The sequence below is a fragment of the Papio anubis genome, chromosome 5 (assembly GCF_008728515.1).
Source record: "Papio anubis isolate 15944 chromosome 5, Panubis1.0, whole genome shotgun sequence".
NCBI classification, from domain to species: Eukaryota; Metazoa; Chordata; class Mammalia; order Primates; family Cercopithecidae; genus Papio; species Papio anubis.
Genome location: NC_044980.1, coordinates 168,805,457 through 168,832,511, shown reverse-complemented (window position 1 = coordinate 168,832,511; position 27,055 = coordinate 168,805,457). Strand labels below are relative to the sequence as shown.

Sequence of the window (27,055 nt, the reverse complement as noted above, 5' to 3'; positions counted from 1 at the left end):
TGGGTGGCGCTCTCTGCCCGATGAACCTGGGGAGGCGGGGCGGTTTTCCAAGTCCCCTTGGTCGCACCCCCAGCCATTCCCGACCTTGCATTCCCGCGCAGTGCGTGGCTTCCCTGCCCTCTGTGCAGCCAGAACGAGCAAATGCACGAACTGCAAACTGGCGCACCAGGTGAAAGAGCTGTGCCTGCAGATGTGCTGGGACCCAGGCTGGTGGCCTTTCCAACATCAGGTTCCGATCTTTCCCGCGTCCTGCTGGCATCCCGCTCCTATCAACGCTCTGCCCTGTCATCACCCTTCACCCACCCACGGCCCGGTCCTAACTGCACCCCACCTCGCCAGCACCCTGCTCGTACCCACACTCGGTCCCACCAGTACCACATCCTACCCGCGCCCCGCAATCACCCTGCCCCTATCGCACTCCCTCCCACTCTCCCACGCCACTCCAGCACCCCGATCCTACCCATGTTTCTCCGCACCAGTACCCCACTCTGCCCCGTCAGCATCTTGCTCCAACCACATCCCGCTTCCACCTGCGCCCTGCGCCACCAGCACCCTGCTCTTTCCTGGGCCTGGCCCAGCTGTCACCCTGCTCCTACCCATCACCGGCCAGCAGCATCTAGCTCCTACCTGCTGCCCTGCCCGGCAGTGTGTCCAGAATTGGTAGGTTCTTGGTCTCACTGACCTTAATGAAGCCACAGACCCTCGCAGCAAGTGTTACAGTTCTTAAAGGTGGTATGTCCGGAGTTTGTTCCTGCAGGTGTTCAGATGTGTCTGGAGCTTCTTCCTTCTGGTGGGTTTGTGGTCTTGCTGACAGGAGTGAAGCTACAGACCTTTGTGGTGAGTGTTACCGCTCTTAAAGGCAGTGCATCTGGAGCTGTTCCTTCTTCCCGGTGGGTTCGTGGTCTACGCTAGCTTCAGGAGTGAAGCTGCAGACCTTCACAGTGAACGTTACAGCTCGTAAAGGCAGTACGGACCCAAAAAGTGAGCAGCAGCAAGCAAGACTCATTGCAGAGAGAAAAATAACAAAGCAACCACACTGCCAGCACCACCCAAGTGAGGGGTTGGCTCGGGCAGCCTGCTTTTATTCCCTTATCTGACTCCACCCACATCCTGCTGAATCGGTCCATTTTGCAGAGAGCTGATTGGTTCGTTTTACAGACAGCTGATTGGTCCGTTTTGACAGAGTGCTGATTGGTGCATTTACGATCCCTTAGCTAGATATAAAAGTTCTCCAAGTCTCCACCAGACTCAGGAGCCCAGGTGGCTTCAGGTAGTGGATCCTGCACTTGGGCAGCGGGCGGAGCTGCCTGCCAGTCCCACGCCGTGCACCAGCACTCCTCAGCCCCTGGGTGGTTGATGGGGCCGGACGTGGCGGAGCAGGGGGCGGCGCCCGTTGGGGAGGCTTGGGCCGCGCGGGAGCCCAGGGCGGAGCAGGGGGCTTGGGCACGGCGGGCTGCAGGTCCTGAGCCCTGCCCTGCGGGGAGGTAGCTGAGGCCCGGCAAGAATTTGAGCCCAGCGCCAACAGTGCTGGAAGACCCAGCGCAGCCTCCGCAACCTCCACAGCTGCTGGCCCGGGTGCTAAGCCCCTCACTGCCCTGGGCCCGCTGCCGCGGCCGGCCGCTCCGAGTGCGCCCCGCGCCCCGCGCCCCTCGCCCCGCCCCCGCCGGAACTCACGCTGGCCCGCGGTTGACGCCCGCAACCCCGGTTCCTTCCCAAGCCTCTTCCCTCCACGCTTCCCAAAAAGCGGAGGAAGCTGGCTCCGGCCTCTGCCAGCCTAGAGCGGGGCTCCCACAGTGCCGTGGCAGGCTAAAGGGCTCCCCAAGCACAGCCAGAGTGAGCGCCGAGACCGAGGAAGCGCCGAGAGCGAGGGCTGATAGCATGTTGTCACCTCTCAGCAGGACCACATCCTACCCACGCCCCACCCCTCCAGCACCCAACTATACCCGTCCTACAGCACTCCATCCTACCCACCTTAGCCCCACCAGAACCCCAATCTTACCCGCACTCCACTCCTACCCATTCTCTGCCCGGCCAGCACCCTGCTTCTACCTGCACTCTGCTCCTTCCAGTGCCCTGCCCTGCCAGCACCCCATCCTACACATGCCTGGCCCAAGCAATCACCCTACTCCTACCTGAACCCCACTGCTACTCACACCCCGCTCCTACCCATGCCCCACCACTCCAGCACCAGCCCAAATGCAAACCCTGCTCCTACCCACACCCTGCCCTGCTAGCACCCCATACCACCCATGCCTCACCCTGCCAGCACCCCAATACTACCCACACAAGGATCCTACCCACATGCTGCTCCTACCTGTGCCCCACCCCACCAGCACCCCACTCCTACTGGAGCCCATCCACATGGCACCCTGATCCTGCCTGTGCCATGATCCTACCCTTGCCCAGCTCCTGCCTGCTTGAGGTCTTCAGACTTCTAACATTTAGACAACCACACAATCCATTAGATCCATTCAAAATGTTTATTGATAAACTAAGATTTATGACATGAAAGTCACACACACACGTTGTGGGAAACTGAGGACTGGAGAGACTGATATGAGAGTACAGGAGGATTGATTATTTTAGGTACACATCAGCTCAGTGGATTCGCATCCAAAAAGCTGAGCATTAAACAAAGACAGAGCGGGGTTTTTGTAAGTGGACTTACAATAAATAAAACCAAAGCAGCTAATCATATGACAGGTCACATAATCTATAGCATAGCATAACTTGTGGCCTTGCATAGCTGGTGGCCCTGTAGTTGCATTGAAAGAAAAACAAGAACTGGCTAAATACAGACATTTGTAAAATGTCTGTATTTACATTTTACACGCTTAAGAAGCCTGGGGAAACAGTAACAGTAAAATAATTTGTCTTTTTTTTTTTTTTTCCTTCAACCTTGCTCTGGAAGGGGGTGGTGTCTGGAAGCCATTCCTTTGGCTTTGGCTTCTCAAACAGCTTATCTTACAACTGTCTTTGAAGTGAGCTGCTAAGCAGAGGAAAACTTGTTCTTTTCTTTTTAACCCATGCCTTGCCTGTTACTTTTCTTGGAGTGAATGAATGCATCTTTATTTTTAAATTTCTCTCTCATGCAAACAAAATATGCTGGAATTTAATTTGAAATTAAAGAGGTCTAGGAAATAACAAGTCACCAAATTCTCAAAAATACATTCATTAGAGTAACATGTAATTTTTAAAAGTAGTTTTAAACAAAACGTAGTTTTAGGCAAATCAAGATAATTTCATTTATGGCACATAAAATTCCATAATCTTGTGCATAACACTTTACAATGAGAACTTTTGTTAACCAGGACACATTATTTTCTCTGTTCATTGTTTTGACACACAGATTTATGTTTCCCTCCTAGACTTCCTTGCAAAAATGCTGCCAGTTCCTCAGAGTACAGATAAAAGGAAGGCAGTCAACATGTGGTGGATCTGAAGATTCAAAAAGAGGTGCCACTTAGCTCCAAAAGTAGACATTTTGAGTAAAATGTGAAGAGTGAGATTCAATGAAGATGGTAAGAAATGAAAGGTGTTACCAAAGAGATATGGGTGTGTGTGAGGGCTTGTCACACAAAGTAGGCTTTAAGTCAAAAAGCACAAAAATAGAAAATAAAAGGTCATTATAAAATGATAAAGGATCAATTCAGCAGAAAGGTATAGAACAATGTCAGTATATAAACACACCTGGCCTTGGGAGCCCAGTTATTACAGTAGAGTTATTCGAGCAACAGACAGAGACAGACAATAGTAGCTGGAGACTTAACACCCACTTTCAGCAACAGACACACCCTCTCGGCAGAAAAGCAACAAAGACCAGACTTACACTCCAATAGAAGTCAAAGGGACCTGACAGGTAATTATAGCCCATTTCACCCAGCAACTGCAGGACCTGCGTTCCTCTCATCAGCTCTAAAACATTCTCAGGATAGGCCACATTTTAGGCCACAGAACAAATCTCAAAGAAAGCATTTAAAAATGAAAATCATAAGAATCTTCTAAACCCAAAATGGCATAAAACTAAAAGCCAGTAACAAGAGAAACATTGGAAACTCTCCAGGTACATGGTATATAAATAACGGTAATGGTCACTGAAAAAATCAAAAAGGAAAGTAACAAAAACATATCTTGGAAAAAAAAAGGAAACAAAGGAGAAAAAATACATATAGTAGGTGTTTTTGAAGTAAAAAAATGCAGAACAATAAAAAAGTTCAAAGATACAATAAAAGAAACATTTTCTGAACTAATAATTGATTTGAATATGTTTTCTTTCATTGGTAAGAAAATGACTGGCAGAGAAAGGTGATGTCCCTGAATTTTTTTTTTTTTTTTTTTTTTGAGAGGGCGTCTTACTCTGCCACCCAAGCAATTCTACCTCAGCCTCCTGAGTAGCTGGGATTACAGTCAAGCACCACCATGCCCAGCTAATTTTCTGTATTTTTAGTAGCGATGGGGTTTTACCATGTTGGCCAGGCTGGTCTCAAACTCCTGACCTCAGGTGATCCACCTACCTTGGACTCCCAAAGTGCTGGGATTACAGGCATGAGCCACCACGCCCAGCCCATTAGACAGGCTTTTAAAGCCACAGCAGAAGAAGCAGGAATGTCTGTAACCGATGGCCGAACAGTATTAAACTCCTGGGTTGTTTTGGGAGGAGTCACTACAACTGCAGCCCAACTACCTTTATTATGCCAGGTAACAGTGCTGGGGGGACATACTGGAGTTGACAAGATCCCCTGGGGGCACAGGTGGCAATGGCTGTGCACTAGTGGCTGGATATTTCTGAAAAATGAAATAAACTAGTGGTCATCCAAGAAGATGTAGAATTAATGTACCGAAAAGCATTGATGATCATGGTCCCGCTCAACAGGAAAGCTGCAGGAATCATGCACACGTTCAATGCCCACGTAGCCACTGACATCACTGGCTTCGGGGTTTGGGAACAGGTACTGAATGTGGCCAAGCAGCAGAAGTACTCTCTTTTTAAAAGCACTTTCACAGGCAGGCACGGTGGCTCATGCCTGTAATCCCAGCACTATGGGAGGCTGAGGCAGGCAGATCACCCGAGGTTGTGAGTTCAAGACCAGCCTGACCAACATGGAGAAACTCCATCTCTACTAAAAATACAGAAAATTAGCCAGGCATAGTGGCACATGCCTGTAATCCCAGCTACGCAGGAGGCTGAGGTAGGAGAACTGCCTGAACCTGGGAGGCAGAGGTTGCTGTGAGCCGAGATCGCGCCATTGCATTCCAGCCTGGACAACAAGAGCGAAACTCAGTCTCAAAATAAATAAAATAAAAAGTGTTTTCACATATGACAGACATTACCAATAGTGTCAAACAGCAGTTGGTGTCTTTTCATTTTGTGTATGTTTATCATATAAGTTTTTTTTAGTGTCTTGAATGGTTTTCTGGGAAGACAGCATTGGTAAGTGGCGCAGGATGGTATCCCAGTTGTAAGAGGGTTGCATGATTCCTTCGTCTTTGACTTGAAAAGCCTAGTCTTGGACCAGGCGCGTTGGCTCACACCTGTAATCCCAGCACTTTGGGAGGCCCAGGCAGGTGGATCACGAGGTCAAGAGATCAAGACCATCCAGGCCAACATGGTGAAACCCCGTCTCTACTAAAAATTCAAAAAAATTAACCGGGCGTGGTGGTGGGTGCCTGTAGTCCCAGCGACTTGGGAGGCTGGGGCCAGAAAATCACTTGAACCTGGGGGACAGAGGTTGCAGTGAGCTGAGGTTGCACCACTGCACTCCAGCCTTGCGAGAGAATGAGACTCCGTCTCAAAAAATAAAAAAATAAAAAAATAGAAAAGCCTAGTCTAGTCACTCAAGAGCATCTCACACCCAGGACAGTTTCTAGTACTGCATTCTGTTCAACACAGTTAAGTGCTTCACTGCATACAACACACTTTGAAGACAAAAAGAAATCTTATTTTTTGTAGCCTTCTTGATATTAACAGTAATACTATTAACTGTTTATTAACAGCAAAAATGAGATATTTGTAATGTGATGTAATTGTTTTTTGTTGTTGTTGTTTTTTAGACTGAGTTTTGCTCTTGTTGCTCAGGCCAGAGTGCAGTGGCACAGTCTCAGCTCACTGCCACCTCTGCCTTCCAGGTTCAAGCGATTCTCCTGCCTCAGCCTCCCTAAGGAGCTGGGACTACAGGTGCCCGCCACCATGCCCGGCTCATTTTTGTATTTTTAGTAGAGGAAGGTTTTCACCATGTTCAGTAGGCTGCTTTCCAGCCCCTGACCTCAGTCGATCTGCCCATCTTGGTCTCCAAAAATGCTGGAATTACAGGCATGAGCCACCACGCCCAGCCAAAATTAGATGTTTTTTAGTGTAACAAGGAATTGCCTTCTAAAAGGAAGTTCATGTATTATGCTTATTTGTAATATATAATTAACTGCACAAATAATTTTTAAAGATAGTCAATAACAAAGATTGTTCTGTATATGGTAGTGTTTAATACCTTTTTTTTTTCCCCCTGAGACAGTCTTTCCCATCGCCCAGGCTGGAGTGCAAGAGCGTGATTTTGGCTCACTGCAAGTTCCTCCTCCCGGGTTTGAGCAATTCTTCTGCCTCAGCCTCCCGGGTAGCTGGGACTACAGGTGTGTGTCACCACACCCAGCTAATTTATTTATTTATTTATTTTTGAGACAGAGTCTTGCTTTGTAGCCCAGGCTGGAGTACAGTGGCGCGATCTCGGCTCACTGCAAGCTCCGCTCACTGCAAGCTTCGCTCACTGCAAGCTCTGCCTCCCGGGTTCACGTCATTCTCCTGCCTCAGCCTCTGAGTAGCTGGGACTACAGGCGAGCACCACCACACCCGGCTAATTTTTTGTATTTTTAGTAGAGACAGGGTTTCACCATGTTAGCCAGGATGGTCTTGATCTCTTGACCTCGTGATCCGGCCGCCTCAGCCTCCCAAAGTGCTGGGATTACAGGCGTGAGCCACCGCGCCGGGCCTAATTTTTTATTTTTAATAGAGATGGAGTTTCACCATGTCGGCCAGGCTGGTCTTGAACTCCTGAGCTCAGATGATACTCCTGTCTTGGCCTCCCAAAGTGCTGAAATTACAGGCATGAGCCACTGCGCCCAGCCAATACATTTTTTAACATATTGTATATTGATTTCAGGCCTTTTATTTTCTTAAAAGCAGCAGCTATTTAGCCTAATTCTTAGCAGTGTTTTGTTCTCTGGGCCAGTAGTATTTTATACATGCTTTGTGTGATCCGCGTTCAAAATCCGCATTGCCAGTGTTGCAGTTCAAATGTAAGCTTGTTATTCAAATAAATATTTAATTTTTAAACTTGCTCCTGTATGGCTGGGTGCAATGGCTCATGCCTGTAATCCCAACAGTTTGGGAGGCTGAGGCGGGTGTATCACCTGAGGTCAGGAGTTCGAGACCAGCCTGGCCAATATGGTGAAACCTCGTCTCTACTAAAAATAAAAAAATTAGTCGGGCATGCTGGTAGGCTCCTGTAATCCCAGCTACTCAGGAGGCTGAGGCAGAAGAATCACTTTAACCTGGGTGGCAGAGGTTGCAGTGAGCTGAGATCGAGCCACTGCATTCTAGCCTGGGCAACATAGTGAGACTCCATCTCAAAAAAAAAAAAAAAAAATTGCTCCTGTATTACCAGATGCCCCTTTTAGTATTATTTTAGAAGCATTGGGAGGGTTTTGGCTAAAGTGTAATTTACCGGAAAACACTAGATTTTAGCTTTATAAAACTCTTACATCTTTCATGGGACCTGTATTTTCTTGAATTAAATTTTACAGTTCTAGGCCGGGCACAGTGGCTCATGCCTGTAATCCCAGCACTTATGGGAGGCCCAGGCAGGTGGATCATGTGAGGTCAGGAGTTCAAGACCAGCCTGGCCAACATGCTGAAACCCCCGTCTCTACAAAAAATACAAAAATTAGCCGGCTGGTAGTGGCATGTGCTTGTAATCACAGCTACTTGGGAGGCTGAGGCAGGAGAATCGCTTGAGCCTGGGAGTTGGAAGTTGCAGTGAGCCAAGATCTTGCCACTGCACTCCACTATGGGTGACAGAGTGAGACTCTTTCAAAACAAAACAACAACAAATCTGTAGTTTTAGAATAGGTGATCTAAAAAGGTGTTACCTGTGTTACTTAAAAACAGAGGCTCCCATATATATATATTTTTTGTTTTTTGTTTTTGAGATGGAGTCTTACTCTGTCACCCAGGCTGGAGTACAGTGGCACGATCTCGGCTGATTGCAACTTCTGCCTCCTGGGTTCCAGCGATTCTCCCCTTTCAGCCTCCCAAGTAGGTGGGACTACAGGCATGCGCCACCAGATCCTAATTTTTGTATTTTATAGTAGAGATGGGGTTTCACCATATTGGCCAGGCTGCTCTCCAACTCCTGAGATTGTAATCCACCCACCTCGGCCTCCCAAGGTGCTGGGATTACAGGAGCGAACCACTGCGCCCGGCCAGCTTCCTTGTATTTTAACCCACTAACAATGAGAAGGAATCCTTCTCATTAAGCAGAAGGGCACTGGATCCTTGGGTGCCTGACTTCCTAAGAGGAGCAGTAGCATACCCTGAAAGTGTCTGACACTTCCTGCTCACAGGCACCAAAGCCACGTATGTAAACCTATCCACTTCTTGACAAAGGAACCCTCCCCTGGGAATATGAAGCTCCCTGGAAGAGGCTTCTTGGACGTGACCACCTCCAGGAACCAGCGGGCAACCTGCATGCATGTGTGACCAGACCTCCAGCTATAAGCATGTCGTGCAGTACAGAAGAGCCTGCTACAAAACTGAAACTGATCAGACATTTTATAGGAATTAATAGAGATGTTGGGCCTCAAAAGCTTTAAATCTGTGATCTACAAAATAAAATGGTTGGAAACCTCTGGACAAAATTTTTTTTTCTTCCACTATATTTGGAATATTTTTCTTCCATTGTTAAGTACACATATGTATTGTACAAAATGTCCAGGAAAATGTCATACAATAATGAACAATGAACTATACACATTTATTTAGTTGAGATGAAGTTACACATTTATTTATATTTATTTATTTATTTCAGACAAAGTTTCACTCTTGTTGCCCAGGCCAGAGTGCAGTGGCATGATCTCAGGTCACTGCAACCTCTGCCTCCTGGGTTCAAGTGATTCTCTTGCCTCAGCCTCCCATGTAGCTGGGATTACAGGTGCCAGCCACCACACCTGGGTAACTTTTTGTATTTTTAGTAAAGATGGGGTTTCACCATGTTGGCCAGGCAAACTCCTAACCTCAGGTGATCCACCTGCCTTGGCCTCCCAAAGTGCTGAAATTACATGCGTGAGCCACTGCTCCCGGCCAGGATATACATGAAGTTGTTACCAAACTTCAAGGATCAAAGAAAGATTCCTAAGGAGGGGACATCTGAGAAAAAAAAAGTTCTGTTCAAATATATATTTTTCCTCAGAGTTTTCCATAGCAATGTTTAATGCTAGAAAAAATGGAATAATACGACAATGTGTGTGTATACTGTATATATAACTAAAGACATATAAAATGGTCTGGAATTATAATGCACAAAGCCAATAGCATTAGTTGCTTCTGAAAAATGTACTGGAAAATAAGACATTGGTCTTGTGTAAAATTTTCGTTTTTTAAACAGAATATGAAATATATTAATGATAACCACCCAACAATAATAACAATGCTGAAGCAACCTCTACCAAGTTATCAGGACAAGACCATGTGATCCAGACAGGTATGTTCAAGTTGTTTTCTAAGCGGAAGGAAGCAAACATCATTTGCAAATATACGAGGACAGACCCATCTCATGAAATAATTTTGATAAGCAAGAAATGACTGGAGAAGCCATGACTTTAACAAAATTGATAGTAAGCAACCAACCCATTAGAAAATTGTTACACGATTATAAAATTACAATCTATAGCTATTCTATACAATCTATAGAATGGTAATTCTATAACCATTACATGCTATAATTCCTCAAGGAGGAATATGGTTGGTGAGTTCTTATATATGTAACATTGATAAATGTGAATGATATCTTAGAATTTATGCCAAAAGAAGAAATGTGTCTTTGATGGTGTTATCAGATTAGATTCTCCCAGAAAGGTTGAAGGATCTTTCAGAAAGGTTCCAACATTAAACAAACCAAAGAATAAGGTAATAGAAAGCCATTGTAGGTTCCCAGATGGCAGATGATATTACTCTTAAGAAGCATTTCTTTTTCCCATCCCCCACCTGCAGGTACTACCCCATTTCATTAATGCTGGACTTGACCGTGTGACTTTCTTTGCTCAACGTAGCATTAGCAGGCTTGGTTCTGCCATTACTGTGACAAGAATAACAGAAAGCTGACCGTTCTTCTTCTTTAGTTCCAAAAGTAAAAATAAAATGAGCGTGATCTCATTGTTCAATTCCCACCTATGAGTGAGAACATGCGGTGTTTGGTTTTCTGTTCTTGCGATGCAGGAAGGGGAACATCACACACTGGGGCCTGTTGTGGGATGGAGGGATAGGGGAGGGATCGCATTAGGAGATATACCTAATGTAAATGACGAGTTAATGGGTGAAGCACACCAACATGGCACATGTATGCATATGTAACAAACCTGCACGTTGTGCACAGGAACCCTAGAACATAAAGTATAATTAAAAAATAAAAATAAAAAATAAAATGAGTGTTAAGAGACAGAATAGAAGCCACAGACTAGGAGAAAATATTTGCAAAACACATGTCTGATAAAGGGCTTATATCTAAACTAGATAGGACATTCTTTTTTTTACATCAGCAGTCTGTTTAATATCTTTAATAATTATATCATATCTAAAGCTTTCCACAAAAGAGTATTACAGTTTTTTAACTTACTGGAAACATATCTAGGGAAAAAAAAAGTCAGCCTTAATACTGAAACTATAATACAATTTTTAAATTATGGACACATACCGTAAAACACAATGAACATTTTATTTAAATAAAAAGAAAAGATTTCACTAAGCAATAAACCCAACATATTTCTTTTCTCTCCATATCTACATCCAATGGTGATATTTTATAGGCTAGTTTCAAACAGATGCAAATTTTTACAAAGCGGTGAAAGCCGTGTTTTGCTCAGGAATACTATGGTTCACATGCCATGCAGGTTATTTTACAGCAGACACTAGTTTGCCAAGCTTCAGATGGCAAAATGCTAAGTTGTGAATTGAGTCCTGTCCAGCTGGTTGTTTCTTCTTGCCCTAGAGACTCTGGCAGCATGACTGCTGAGAGACTCCTTATTGCTGCCACTTCTCTTCTCGTAGTTGAATCCACTATGGGAGAATATTCATGTCCTTAAGATGCAAGTCCGAGCAAAAAGCCTCCCACAAATCCACTGGATATCACAATGTTCTGCTTGATAAATTCTGTTGCTTCTTCAATTAAATTGTTAATTTCAGGTGCTGCTTTGTTCGCTCGTTTCTTAATCTGACTTTTTGCTTTATTTACATCTTTTTCAACTCTCTTCCAGTCAGTCTGCACATAGCCACTATGACTAGCAATCTGACGGAGAAGAAAGCCACCACCTACTGCAGTTGCTGCAAGTTTTCCAACTTTCTGGAACAGAAATCCTGCACACCAGCCAGGAACGCCACCCATTACAATCTGGGTAGCTACTGAGTATTTTTCCACCATAGGTCCCGAACTGTGGCCAAACACTCGATTCCACCACTGGTGTCTTCTTGCATACTCAGTTAAATCCAACACTTCATAGGAGTCGTCATCACTTTCATATTCTTGGGGAGGGGGGTTCCGGGTCGCCATGATACCGCCAACGGCCAATTCTCAGAACATTCTTAACAATTAAAAAAATTTACAAGTGAGAAAAAGATCTGAATAGACATCTGAACAAAAAACATGCACATGGGACAAATCAGCAAATAAAAAGATGCTCAGCCGGGCGTGGCGGCTCACGCCTGTAATCCCGGAACTGTAGGAGGCCACAGCAGGCAGATCACCTGAGGTCAGGAGTTTGAAAGCAGCCTGGCCAACATGGTGAAACCCTGTCTCTACTAAACATATGAAAATTAGCTGGGAGTGGTGGCATGCGCCTGTAATTATAGCTACTTGGGAGGCTGAGGCAGGAGAACTGCTTGAGCCCAGGAGGCGGAGGTTGCAGTGAGCAGTGATCACGCCATTGCACTCCAGCCCAGGCAACAGAGTGAGACTCCATCTCAGAAGAAAAAAAAAAGCAATTTTACAGTGAGTGCTAAATCTCATTTCTGAGGGTCCCCCCCACCCCGCCCAGTTAGGTGATCCATTTGGTATGGTTGGGACATGTGACACTCAAGGCTGGTACATCAAAACCACTTCTGTGGGGTTTGCTAAAACCACGTGGTTGCTGATTGAGAAATGTACATCACTGAGAAGAATGGAGGGACTGCGTGTTCTCTATGCAGCTCTAAGCTGGCTTTTGAAAATACGGAGTGGCTGTGAGTTTGGGGTGATAATACTGCCCCTCCCCCAGCAGCCCCTGTGTCGTACACGTCTCAGGTGGTCTTTGTAGCCAGTGAAGAGAGAATCAGGATTGGAATATATGTTAAACAGAGGCTCAATCTGGACATGTGCCAAGCTGAAAGACTTCTCCAGTTCTGTGCAAGTGAAGCCTCAACAGTGTCTGGTATGACAAAATTGTTCTCCAAACATTCATCTGTGGTCTGCTCCCACACACTACAAATCATGGACTATGTGTCCATCTTTGACACTTACTGTGTTCCACCAAGAGGGACACCTCCCAAAGCCAGAAAATGTCTATTTAACAAAATCAATGAAATGTCTGAGCACAGTCCAGGTGGCAGAGGTTTACTTCTTGAAGAAACGACTTCAACTTTCACCACCACCTGACACTGAAATCTGAAGTCCAATGGCCTCACAAGTATTTTCCAGGTCCTAACAAAGAAAACAATCTGAGTTGAAGATCCTGTATTCAATTATTTTGGCAACTATTTCTTAGATGTTTTCTTTTTTTTTTTTTTTTGAGATGGAGTCTCGCTCTGTTACCCAGGCTGGAGTGCAGTGGCGCAATCTCCACTCACTGCAAACTCCACCTCCCAGGTTCACTCCATTCTCCTGCCTCAGCCTCCCGAGTAGCTGGGACTTCAGGCGCCCGCCACCACGCCTGGCTAAGTTTTTTTTTTTTTTGTATTTTTAGTAGAGACGGGGTTTCACCGTGTTAGCCAGGATGGTCTCAATCTCCTCACCTTGTGATCGGCCTGCCTCAGCCTCCCAAAGTTTTGGGATTACAGGCGTGAGCCACTGCGCCCGGCCATCTTACATGTTTTCTTTGTCTGAAAGACTGAGCTAGGTGCTGAGGAGATGATGTTATTCCCATCCTTAGAGCTTGTGCTCCAGAGAAGAATATAGATAAGGAGAGGGACATCACATTGCCATCTGCACAAGGGGTGTGGGAAGCCATGGAGTTATGGGACTGCTATTTATGAGTAACCTGTAGAGTGGAGGAAAGCTTCCCAGAAAAAGCCAGCCCAGGGGAGCGGTGGGCAAGCAATCCAAGCGCTAGCATCCACGCTGATGCGGGCCAGACGCTTCTTCCGTGAGGTCCTAAGAGCAGACTCTGCACACAGTCTGTATGTAACCAGGCAGTGGACAAGCCATGTGCAACTCAGAGGAGCTGTTTTTTTTTTGTTTTTGTTTTTGTTTTGAGAAGGAGTTTCACTCTTGTTGCCCAGGCTGGAGTGCAATGGTGCGATCTCGGCTCACCACAACCTCTGCTTCCTGGGTTCAAGTGTTTCTCCTGCCTCAGCCTCCCGAGTAGCTGGGATTACAGGCACGCGCCACCACACCCAGCTAATTTTGTATTTTTCAGTAGAGACAGGGTTTCTCCATGTTGGCCAGGATGGTCTCTATCTCCTGACCTCATGATCTGCCCACCTCAGCCTCCCAAAATGCTGAGATTACAGACGTGAGACACTTTGCCTGGCCAATACTGAAATATTAATGAAAGAAAAGCGGTTGGGAAACTTACCTGTGTTTTATTCAAAGCCTGTCCTCTCCTTTCTGTTCATGAATGGCAGGCATCCTGTGGTGACTAAAGAAGGGCCTACCAGCTAAGAGCCTCCATCGGCCCAAGGAGCAGCTTCCGCAGGAGCTCCGGCAGGTCCCTTGGAAAACGTGACGGTGCCAGGCCATGGTGCCCTGTTCAGAAATACAAGACTCAGATTTAGTAAAGTCAGTAGTGTAATGTGAAATTTGTTTAAAAAATCCTTAACCAAAACATTTCATTTCATAAGACCGATGTATTCTATCAACAGTTTTATACTGCATGCTCATACTTACGGCATTAAGAGTCAGCGTGATTGGCTGGTGACGTGCATCTGGTTCATCAATTTTAGTGACAAAGCTTTCCAGCATCTACAACTCTAGTCACCAAAATCAAGAATGTCTCTCTTTTCTCTTTTTATCTAATTACAAAGAAGGGACTGATTTATGAAAAGCAATATATTAATAAATAGCACAACTTATGTTCACATCATTGCCACTTGTAGCCACAAATTAAGAGTCAGGATTAAGGAAAACTTACCTAAGTTTTCCCAGGCTATTTTAAAATTGCTGTTTTTCTACAAAAATAAATGTTAAATTCTTCTTCTGAGGTAGTCTGAATTAAGTCACTGCTAATTGGAAAAGACTATTAGATCTTAAGATGAACTGACAATTTCATAAAATAAATAGACTTCCTTTCTACTATTAGAAAGTTCTAATAATGAGTTCTATCAGTTCCCCCTTAAAATATTATTAGTATCTTGGCATTTTTCAGACTTAATCTGAAAATGTTTTAAATATCAAAATAGACATATCCAAAGTTTACAACAAGGGTGTACAATCATGATGGGCACACTTCCTCAAACATGAGGACCCAACCCAACCCAGACCCATCACACCCTCAGCGTGTGGAAATGTTAAACTGTACAGGATCCATGGCTGGATACAAAAATCCATAGGTGTCCCTGACATAAAATGCCATAGTACTTGCCTACAGCCCGGACACACCCTCCAATATCCTTCAAATTATCTCTAGATTACTCACAATATCTAATACAATGGAAATGCTAAATAAATAGTTGTTACACTTTATTGCATAAAGAATAATGACAAGAAAAAAAGTTTGTGCATATTCAGTACAGATGCAACCATCCTTTTTTTTCTGGAGTATTTTTGATCTGAGGTTGGTAGAAAGCGAGGATGCAGGACCCACAGATAAAGGGGGCCGACTGTATTTAACACACACACACATTTTCCTTTGCCTGAGTAAAAAACAAAATTGTACTCGTAACACAGCTAAAGGATGTCAACAAAACTGTTCCTCCCATTCAACCTCAAATTGATAGAGACGACCTTCAAAGTCCACATAGAACCTTTTTTTTTTCTTTTTGAGACGGAGTCTTGCTGTGTTGCCCAGGCTAGAGTGCAGTGGCGCCATCTCGGCTCACTGCAAGGTCTGCCTCCCGGGTTCATGCCATTCTCCTACCCCAGACTCCCATGTAGCTGGGACTACAGGTGCCTGCCACCACTCCCAGCTAATTTTTTTTTTTTTTTTTTTGTATTTTTAGTAGAGACGGGCCTTCACTGTGTTAGCCAGGATGGTCTCGATCTCCTGACCTTGTGATCCACCTGCCTCAGCCTCCCAAAGTGCTGGGATTACAGGCGTGAGCCACCGTGCCCGGCCCACATAGAACCTTTTATTTCCTTACTGCTCGCTACCTTTTAATCATCAGAACTAACAGTCAAATAAGTTGCCCTTCCTAATAAATCCAAATTAAAACAAGTGTCATTAGAAATGACACTTTATTTCTTCAATAATTAAATACCTACTTTGCACTATAAACTGTTTGACCATCAGTGACATATTAGTAAGCAAAAAACAAAAACTCCTGCCTCCTAAAACTTACAGTATAACAGCACTTTATTTTACAAAATAGACACATCCTTGAAAATCTGTATGAAGATTAGGGATGCTCCTCCCGACTTGCATGAAAGTTTCAGGAAGGCTCGTGTTCAAGCAGCTGCTAATGCAGAGGAGACTCCACTTGTCTTTCTTACAAACCGTCACAAACACACCTACAATGTCAACTCAGGAAATACACTCAGCTTTTTATTAGTCTTCACTTAAGAATGTCTTCCTTGATCCAGTAATGTGAATGCAAATAAAACTTTGTAACTTATGCCAAAATAAAAATTCTGAATAACAGATCATTTTTCCATGTTTCAGTGTCTTATTCGTTAGTTTAATATATTAGTTCGTTGCTCTTCAACTTCTGTCATACTCTCAAAAGTCCTGCACAATCCAGAAAGATCCACCTCTCCTAAGTATTTATTTTTATTTTTAAAAAATTCACTACACTGAACAAGATAACATTTCACTTTCAAAGCTAAGTTAAAAAAAAAAAAATGAACGGTGACTTCTTACATCTATTATATCAAAGTCAGACTCTGAGCGAAACAGTTTTAATAAACTCTCCCTCCAATAACCCTAATTTCCACCACAGAATTTATCAACAATTCCTTTGGCTCCACAGAATAAATGTTGAATTCTTGCCGAGATCGCGCCGCTGCACTCCAGCTTGGGGGACGGAGCAAGACTCCGTCGCAAAAAAAAAAAAAAAAAAACAAAAAAAAAAACAGTAAATCTTGTAGTAAAAAGGGAATATAACTTCCTGAGCTACCACATTTTTACGTTTAAAATATCCAGTTTATAACAAAAACAAATCACAAGGCACACAAAGAAACTGGAAAGTATGGCCCCTTAAAAGGAACTAAGTAAGTGAATATAAAATACAACTGAGGATACTCAGATATCAGGCATACTTATTAGACAAAAACTTAACCGTAACTCTTAAAGATGCCCAAAGAGCTAAAGACAGACATGGGCACTACAGGAAAATGACCTGTGAGCAAAATAAGAACCTCAATAAAGAGATAATTATAAAAAGGAATCAAAAAGAAATTCTGCAACTAAAAATTAAAATACCTGAAATAAAAACATTTTACTAGAAGGGGCTGGGCGCAGTGGCTCACGCCTGTAATCCCAGCACTTTGGGAGGCTGAGGCGGGCAGATCAAGAGGTCTGGAGATTGACACCAGCCTGGGCAACATGATAAAACCCCGTCTCTACTAAAAATACAAAAATTAGCCGGGTGTGGTGGCACGCGCCTGTAGTCCCAGCAGAATCGCGTGGACCCGACGGGTGGAGGTTGCAGTGAGCTGAGATCGCACTACTGTACTCCAGCCTGGGTGACAGAGAGAGACTCCGTCTCAAAAAAAAAAAAAAAAAAAAAAAAATTATTAGAAGGGATTAAAAACAGATTTGACCAAGCAGAGGAAAGAATTAGCAAATCTGAAGACAAAACAATTGAAATAATCCTGTGTCAGAAACAGAAAGAAAATGGTTGCAGAAATATCAACTGAGCTTCAGGGACCTGTGGGACAGCATCAAGTGGACCAACAACAGTTTGTAAGAATCACAGAACAGACAGAGGGAATAAAAGAACATCTGAAGAAATGATGAAAATCTAAGAAACTTCCCAAATTTGATTTAAAACATTGTAAATATCCAAGGCTTGGCATGGTGGCTCCCACCTGTAACCTCAGTGCTTTGGGAGGCCAATGTGGAAGGGTTGTTACAAGCCAGGAACTCAAGGTCAGCCTGGGAAACGTAGTGAGACCCTGTCTTTATGAAAAAATCATAATTAAAATGAAAAGCTGGTATGGTGGTGTGCATATGCAATCTCAGCTACTCAGGAGGATCATATGAAAGGATTGCTTGAGCCCTTTCAGCCTGGGTGACTGAGTGACACCCTGTCTTTTTTTTTTTTTTTTTTTGAGACAAAGTTTTGCTCTTGTTGCAATGGTGCAATCTCAGTTCACTGCAACCTCCGCCTCCTGGGTTCAAGCGATTCTGTTGCCTCAGCCTCCCGAGTAGCTGGGATTACAGGCATGCACTGCCATGCCCAGCTAATTTTGTATTTTTAGTAGAGACAGGGTTTCTCCGTGTTGGTTAGGCTGGTCTTGACCTCCTGACCTCAGGTGATCCACTGGCCTTGGCTGGTCTCCCAAAGTGCTGGGATTACAGGCGTGAGCCACTGCGGCTGGCCATGAGTCCCTGTCTCTACAAAAACTTACTTTCACAGAAACCAAGAAGCTCAACAAACTCAAAATAGGATAAATTCAAAGTATATCACTCAAGACACGTTATAATCAAGGTATCAAAAGACAAAGAACCTTGAATGAAACAAGGGAGAAGCTACTTCTCACATACAAAGGATCCTCAGTCAGATTATCAGTAGATTCCTTACCGGAAACCTTGGAGGCCAGAAGGCAGTAGGGTTGATTAATTCAAAGTACTGAGTGGGGAAATCCTTTCAACTAAGAATCTTAGATCTGACTGTTAGGGTTGAAAAGTGTCCACCAAAGTTCATGTCAAAACAAACAAACAAACAAAAACTCATTATGAGATTTATGCATACAGCTTTCTTTCTTTCTTTTCTTTCTCTCTCTCTCTCTGTCTTTCTTTCTTTCGCTCATTAGCTATTATTGGTGTTAGCATATTTTATGTGTGGTCCACGACAATTCTTCCAATGTGGTCCAAAGAAGCCAAAACATTGAACAACCCTGATAAATGTACTTAACATTACTGAACTGTACACTTAAAAATTATTAGATGGTAAAGTTTATGTTACATATATTTTACAATTTAAAGTTACAAATATATTTAATATGTGCAAAACAGAGATGTACAGAATAAAGCAAAAAAGTAAGAATTCTTTTAGTACTGGAAAAGTGGGTCTAAGTGAGAAAAAAGTAACCCACATGCAAAACTCACGTCATAGTTAATAAAACTGTAACAGTATTAGGAGAAAATGCTGGATGGTGGGGAAACCATGGATAGTCCTGACTGCTGAAGAAATGGAGCAGAGGACAATGACAGATTCTAATAGGTGAAGAATACTTATGTAACAATAGGTAATGAGATACACATAAAAGAAAAATAAAACACAATGGGAGAATTCCGAAGCAGGCAAAACTCTTAAAATCCAACTCTACAAATAATTTACACAAATATAAAGCTGATACCTAAAATCTCTTGATAATTTCATTTTTGTGATTTTTCGTTTTTAGGTAAGGAGCACTTTGAACACCTGATAGCACCATGCACCTGAAACTCCCCCCAGCTGACATCAGTTGGGGGACAAACCCTCACTTTTTCTTTCTTTCTCTTTTCTTTCTTTCCTTTTTCCTTCCTTCCTTCCTTCCTCTTTCTTTCCTTCTTTCTTTTGTTTCTTTCTTTCATTTTCTTTCTTTCTCTTTTCTCTCTCCTTCCTTCCTCCCTTCCTTCCTCTGTTCCTTTAGATGAAGTTTCGCTCTCATTGCTCTTTCTTCTCTCCCTTCTCCTCCCCTCCCCTCCCTTCGCTGTCTCCCTCCCTCCCTCCTTCTTTTTTCTTTCTTCTTTCCTTCCTTTCTTTTCTTTCTTTTCTTTCTTTCTTTCTTTCTTTCTCTTTCTTTCTTTCTCTTTTCTCTTTCTTCCTTTCCTTCTTTTTCTTTCTCTCTCTCCTTCCTTCCTTCCTTTGTTCCTTCAGATGATGTTTCACTCTCATTGCTCTTCCCTTCTCTCTCCCTTCTCTTCTCTCTCTTCTCTTCTCTTCTCTTCTCTCTCCCTTCCCTTCCCCCTCCCCTCCCCTCCTGTCCCCTCCCCTCCCTCTCCTTCCCTCTCTCTTTTTCTTTCTTTCTGACAGAGTCTTGCTCTGTCCCCCAGGCTGGAGTCCAGTGGTGCGATCTTGGCTGACCGCAATCTCTGCTTCCCGGGTTCAAGCAATTCTCCTGTCTCAGCTTCCAAGCAGCTGGGATTACAGGTGGATGCCACCAGGTCCTGCTAATTTTTTATTTTTTTTTAGTAGAGACAGGGTTTTACCATGTTGGCCAGGCTGGTCTTGAACTCCTGACCTTGTGATCCATCTACCTCAGCCTCCCAAAGTGCTGAGATTACAGGTTTGAGCTAATGCACCCGGCCATCTCTATTTCTTATACACAATAATACTATAACAAGAAAGATATAAATTTGCTTAATATGTATCCTCTGTTTCTGAGTTCTGTAGATGTCACTCAATAAGGTAAGAAAGCTACTGATTTCATCAAATCAAGGACACAATACTGTTCCTTCAGGTAGCACAAATTGCATGGCCTCAAAATATGGGAAAGATAATATTTTATGAAATGGTATACTTTAAGGCTGACCTACATATAGGAATTTTTTTCCCAATCCAAGCAATAGAGCTTTGATGCAGATGTTCATTCCACATCCTGTCCTGATCCTCAGCTGCCAGAGGCCACCCTGCACTTGCCTTCACACTACGCCTTCCTTCATGGCTTCAGGCTAAGATTGCCGGGAGCCTCCTACAAACACTTTTTTTGTTAGTTTTATTTGTGTTTCAGAGACAGGGTCTCACTGTCATCCAGCCTGGAGTGCAGTGGCATGATCATAGCTTTCTGCAACCTCCAACTCCTAAGCTCAAGTGGTCCTCCCAACTCAGCCTCCTGCGCAGCTAATTTTTAAATTTTTTTTTTGTAGAGATGGGGTCTTGCTATTGTTGTCTAGGCTGGTGTCAAACTCCTGGTTTCAAGTAACCCTCATGCCTTGGCCTCTAAAATTGCTGAGATTACAGGAGTGAGCCATCATGCCCAGCTCAGATTAAATACTTCTTTTTTTTTTTTTTTTTTTTGAGACAGTGTCTTGCTCTGTTGCCAGGCTGGAGTGCAGTGGCGCAATCTCGGCTCACTGTAACCTCTGCCTCCCAGGTTCAAGTGATTCTCCTGCCTCAGCCTCCCGAGTAGCTGGGACTACAGGCACGCACCACCATGCCCAGCTAATTTTTGTATTTTAGTAGAGATGGGGTTTCACCATGTTGGCCAGGATAGTCTTGATCTCTTGACCTTGTGATCCACCCGCCTTGGCCTCCCAAAGTGCTGGGATTACAGGCATGAGCCACCACGCATGGCCCAGATTAAATACTTCTTTAGAAGATGGACTAGAAATGGGTCATCAGAAATTGGTTTTACTTACATATGAAGAATTCCAATCTTCAAAAAACTTTTAGAACTCAATCAGAACTTGAGAACTTCTTTCAGTAGGTGCTGTGATTCAATAACCAGAATTCTGCTTTACTTTACAGTTTACAAGTATTTCTGTCATTTTCCTACTAAATTACATGAAGGGAGTCGTCTGCATAAGAGCTGCACCACCGAGCAGCATGCCTGTTTGACAATTCTCAGTTGAAATGTCCTGACCGAGTTTCCCCAGAAATGTGTGAGTACTCAACTGCATTAAGACTAAATATATTGTTTTTAATGACAAATAGTCATTAATTAGTAAAATTACTGTACTATAATAGAACAAGTCCTTAACCCAAAATTAAATGGCCACAGATTGACATATGCATAAAGCTTATCAACTATCACATATCATATTTTGACAAAAATCAAGAAGACTAATAGATGGTCTCTTCTTCTTTTTCTTTTGTGAGATAGGGTCTTGCTCTGTCACCCAGGCTGGAGTGCAGTGGCGCAATCACAGTTCACTGCAACCTCCATCTCCTGGGCCCAAATGATCCTCCAACCTCAGCCTCTCAGGTAGCTGGGACCACAGTCGCATACCATCATTCCGGGTTTGTGTGCGTGTGTGTGTGTGTGTGCGCGTGTGTACAGCGTCTCCCTATGATGCCTAGGCTGGTCTCAAACTCCTGGGGTCAAGTGATTCTCCCTCTTTGGCATCCCAAAATGCTAAGATTACAGGTATGAGCCAAATCATATGAAAGAAATTATATTTTAAAAGTAAAGTCAAAAGTAGAATTTAAGAACAAAGGAATCCTATTTCTATACTCACTAGTCCCAGGTAGATAAACAACATGGCCTTCCTCAGCCTCTTCCTGAGTCGTTTCAGAAGAGTGTGAGCCATGAGAAATCATAGCTGTTATTTTCTGGTTGAAACCAACACTTTAGGCTACTGTTTTCATTTGCCTGTTGAAAGAATAACTTAGCTGTATTAACCATTTAAATTAAAATTAAACATTTTGAAGGGTAAAACATGGGGAAGAGACAACATCTACTTCATTGAAGGAGGCAGGTAATCAATATAAAAGGAATGAGAAAAATCACCATTGGAACCACGGGTGTAACCAATGTTTCCAAGAGGCTTCAGCAATGACGCTGAAACCAGCTCATGAAGGTTGCCGGGGAATAAGATGTTCACAGTGCTTTGATGTCTCATCCCACAGATGACTAAGAACAAAAGGGAAAAGCTCCCTTCACAAAGAGACGTTCAGTGGACACCACCTCAACCAAAATTATTAAACATAGAATCACCAATCGTGGGACAGACAGACTCAAACATCCCCCGGTGTGAGGCAATAAGTACCCAACACTGCCTCATCTGGATTAGGGGTTTTTCACTGTTTAATCTGGATCCACTCATGAGAACACTGTGTAATCTGTATTCTTGCCAAAATGCTCAATCTATTCTAGTCAGGAGAAGAAAAAAGCAATCAGATATATCTAGATTATGGGTCACTGTACAAAACAAAGAGCCTAGATTTTTCAAAATGTTTCATGTATTGAAAGAACTACTCCAAAGTAAAAGAATAGAGAGACATGACAACCAAAGGCAAGGTTAATCTTTGATTAAACTGTGGATCTAAAACAAAAATAAAGAATGTTTTGGAGACAATTTGGTGAATCTGAATATGGGCTGTACATCAAATTACTGTATTATAGTTAGATGGTACAATTGCAATTATGTAGAAATATGTCATTATTCACAAGAGATAAATGCTGAAGTGTTGGGGTAAAACATCATGCTCTCCGCAACTTACTTTCAAATGATTCAGAGAAGAACGTACTTATGGAAAGAGAAAGAAAATGCAAAGGTGGCAAATGCTAGCCACTGGTTAATCTAAATGAAGAATATGTAAATGTCCATTGTTTTGCCTTTTAATTTTCTGTAGGCAAGGGAAAGATAGGAAGGAGGGAAAGATAGGAAGGAGGGAAAGTGCAGGCATTTCTTATCAATTTATACCTGTAAAAAATCAAGTTAAAAAGAAAACCAAAGGCTTAAAATTCATGTAAACATCCAATGAAATCAATAGTAATTTTCTGTCAAATTTCTGAAAAGCCATTAAGACTGTAACATACCTGACTAAGATCACTTGTCGGTAACTTGAAGTATTTTTTCTGGAGGTTCCAGTCCTTCTACTTCATATGTTTTATTCCATCATTCCTGGAATTGTCAGTTATTCAAAATAAACCTCTAAATGATCTTCGTAAGATATTTCATCATCAATATCGTCCTTTAATAAAATTAAGAAAAAATAAAACAGACTCTAAAGTACTGACTAAACAATAATTTGTAATAAAAAGGACTAAGACATAAATAAGTCAATAAAATTAATAAAAAATAAAACATGCTGTAAGGTAGTGACTAAACAATAAATAATTTGTAATAAAAAAGACTAAGACATAAATGAGTCAATAAAACTAAGAAAAAAATAACGCAGGCTTTAAAGTAGTGACTAAACAATTTGTAATAAAAAATACCCATCAGACATAAATGAGTCAATAAAGTACACAATTTTTTTTTTTTTGAGATAGAGTCTCGTTCTGTTGCCCAGACTGAATGCAGTGGTGTGATCTCAGCTCACTGCAATCTTCACCTCCCAGGCTCAAGTCATCCTCCCACCTCAGCCTCCCCAGTAACTGGGACTGTATACACGTGTGCACCACCTGGCCTGGATAATTTTTTTTTTTTTTTGTAGAAATGGGGTTGCCCCATGTTGTCCAGACTGGTCTCGAACTCCTGGACTCAAGCATTCCACCCACTCTGGCGTACCAAAGTGTTGGGATTACACGCATGAGCCACCTCAACTGGCCTGTTTTTATATTTGACATGAGAAAACTATTATAACTTCAGTCAATTATAAGTCATTATAAAAAAATTTAACCCCTTTGAGAGGACAGGACAGAAAGATTCTGACACGTTATCAAAACTTAGGGTAGGATAACTGTGCCATCACAAATGAATGGGAAGAGAGCAGGCCCTTCAGAAAATGGTGTGGCAAATGGTTACCTCTATCAAAAAAGTACAGATGAGCCTATCCTAAGAGAAGTAAAAGGAAGAAAGGGAAGAAGGGAGGAGAGAGAGAGAAAGAGACAGAGGGGGAGGGAGGACACAGCAGAAGGTTTCAATGTTGTAACACCCAGCTCAGCAAGGACAAGACTAGAGCTCTCAGTCATGGTCGAAGCTGGCACTGCCTTTTTATAGGTTAATTTTGCAATTAACATTAAGAGTCTCAAAAACACTCATCACCTTTGACTTAGCCATTTCACCTCCCATAATCTGGCATACTAAAACACTCTAAGATCGGATACATTTAGGTCAATAATTCTTTATCCACCAATTACACAATCCAAAAAAATTTAAAAACTCTTTTGGCAGTAAAAGCTGTCCTCAATAAATGTGATACGATTTATAGTTTCTATTTATACCACTCAGCTGGCCTTCGAAGCCATGCATACTTGTAATTTAGGTAGCTCCAGCCTACTTCTCTGGGCTTATTTACCAATGCAGCCTCCCACAGACGCTGTAAACCTGACATAGAAAGCCCCTGCTATTCCCCAAACACAGCCCACATGCCTCACAACAGCACCTTTGCTGCTACTGTTTCTGCTTCCTGACACGTCCTCCTTCGCCCACATCTAGGCCTGGCACAGGCCCCATTTCTTTTCATAAAGCTTCAGCCATACCTGCCTCAGAGGTAAATTTCTGACCCCTGTGATTCCCAGGCACATTTTGGTGCTGCTGGGTGTACATAACACAACCTGAAATGCGGTTCTGCATCTCTTCTTTGTACCTGGCTGAGGTTTCAGAGACCAGAGGCTAAATATTTCATGGCTCCCTCAATTTCTAAACACAGTGCTGTATATTGAGTGGCACCTCTAGGTGACTACTTTGTACCCTAAATGTTAAACTGAGGGATGAGTGAAACCATATCAGGATTAATAAATAAATAAATTCTTGAATTCCATCACTTAATAGAAGTGGCCATTTGAATGCTGCCAGGTAGGAAGAAAAGAGGAGGACAAAGAAACCCTAAAAGTTGGCATCATAACTACTGCCACAAAAAAGGAGAAAAAAGCAGAGTGGCAAGGTAAAGACCAGGGAAACACAGGCCACTGCAGGACAGAAGAAACTTCCAAGCTTGTCAGTAATGTAAGTTTCTCATTTTCCAATAAACTAGGGTGGCATAGGTCACTGTTTAGAGTCTTGTCTTCAAAATGTTTTCCAGCATCAAGGACAACAATCTACAAGAAACAACATGGTGAGAAAAAGCAGCACACTCACGCCTTTTAAGAGCACAGCATAAGGCTACAAAAAGGACCAAGCACCTTCTCAACCTGCAATGTGCTCAGTGTCTGTAAATCACAAGTTAGGTGATGAAGGACTGGTAGTTTCACATGAATTAATAACTTTCCTTCTTGCCCCCATGTTATCTCCCTTACCTGACCCACCCAATAAAACATCCTTAAAAGGCTCCTCTCAAATTCCTTGCAGATATTAGGCTCCTCTCAAATCGCTTGCACATGCTTAGAGAAGCTCATAGTACAGTTAGTGCGCTAATACACAACTGAACTTGAGCAACACGAGGCTTATGAGACAGCAAAGACAACAGCAAAGCTGGGCCCAGCAGCCATCACCTAAAGAACTCTTCGCTCGTTACATTGGAGCAAGTGATTTCTCTGGGACCAGGAACCACAGAACCCTGAAGGACACACAGCTGCTGGTTAAGGATTCAAGGCCTGGAGTGAAAACCTAACATTTCCCTCCCAGTGCTCATTTCTGCTATAAACTGGTTTAGTTCTGCAATGAACAACTAGATTTCTAACTGATATTAATATTAATAAACTTTTTTTTTTTTTTTTTTAAAGACAGGGTCTCGCTCTGTCACCCAGGCTGGAGTGCAGTGGTGCAGTCATGGCTTACTGCAGCCTCAACCTCCTGGGCTCAAGCAATCCTCCTGCCTCAGCTTCCCAAGTAGCTGGGACTACAGATGGATGCCACCATGCCCAGCTAATCAAATTTTTTTTTTTTTTTTTTAGGGATGAGGTCTCACTATGTTGCCCAGGCTGGTCTTAAACTCCTGGGATTAAGCAATCCTCCTGCCTTGGTCTTCCAAACTGCTGAGATCACAGGCTGTAGCCACTGCACCAGGCCATTAACACTTACATATGTAAAATACATCCAGAATATCAATCACTACAAAACATAAAAACAGTCCATCTTGATGTGACTTACCGTACTACGGAAGTGTTTTAATAATGACGTAAAAATCATTGAGAAAATGAAAGCACAAAAGAAGTCTATCAAAATTACAAAAACTCAAAACTGAGTGAACAAAACTTCGGAAAGAATGAAAACAATCGGAAAATAACTTCAGGAAAAAAATGTGAAAGAGAAACAACACAATAACAATTTGTGCCCTCTAAAAAACAGAGGTTAAAGTCAGAATTTTTTTTTTTTTTTTTTTAGATGAAGTCTCACTCTGTTGCCAGGCTGGAGTGCAGTGGCATGATCTCAGCTCACTGCAACTTCTGCTTCCCGGGTTCAAGCGATTCTCCTGCCTCAGCCTCCCAAGTCCCAAGTGGCCTCTGGGACTACAAGAGTGTGTCACCACGCCTAGTTAATTTTTATATTTTCAGTAGAGACGGGGTTTCACCTTGTTGGCCAGGCTGGCCTCGAACTCCTGACCTCAGGTGATTCACCCGCCTCGGCCTCCCAAAGTGCTGGGATTACAGGGATGAGCCACCATGCCCAGCCAGGAAAATGTTTAAAAACAAATTGAGCAAAGATTATAAAAGTTTCTGGAGTAGCACAGTTCCCAAAAAGATCACGATCCATATGAAGTCTGAGCCAGGCTGACATCCCCACATCAGGGCCCTTCCTGGTGTTCGAGGAATCT

At 43.1% G+C, this 27,055-nt stretch overlaps 1 long non-coding RNA gene and 1 pseudogene across 3 annotated transcripts; one reads left to right on the top strand and one right to left on the bottom strand.

Annotated features, from left to right (window-relative positions):
* Positions 1–3,493: 3,493 nt before the first annotated feature.
* On the top strand, positions 3,494–10,338 carry LOC103885614. The gene is made up of 3 exons (XR_004183922.1): positions 3,494–3,521; positions 9,651–9,746; positions 10,256–10,338. It is a non-coding gene; the product is annotated as an uncharacterized LOC103885614 (long non-coding RNA).
* Positions 10,339–11,287: 949 nt separating this feature from the next.
* LOC101014762 lies at positions 11,288–27,052 on the bottom strand (annotated as a pseudogene). 2 transcript variants are annotated; one of them, XR_001904010.1, is made up of 8 exons: positions 26,392–27,052; positions 23,235–23,389; positions 21,931–22,064; positions 21,112–21,182; positions 14,337–14,479; positions 14,026–14,195; positions 12,753–12,932; positions 11,288–11,838 (listed from the first exon to the last, which is right to left on the bottom strand). The product of XR_001904010.1 is annotated as an FUN14 domain-containing protein 1 pseudogene, transcript variant X1 (transcript). The 2 variants fall into 2 exon arrangements; XR_001904012.1 differs by lacking the exon at positions 12,753–12,932.
* Between the last annotated feature and the right edge of the window lie 3 nt (positions 27,053–27,055).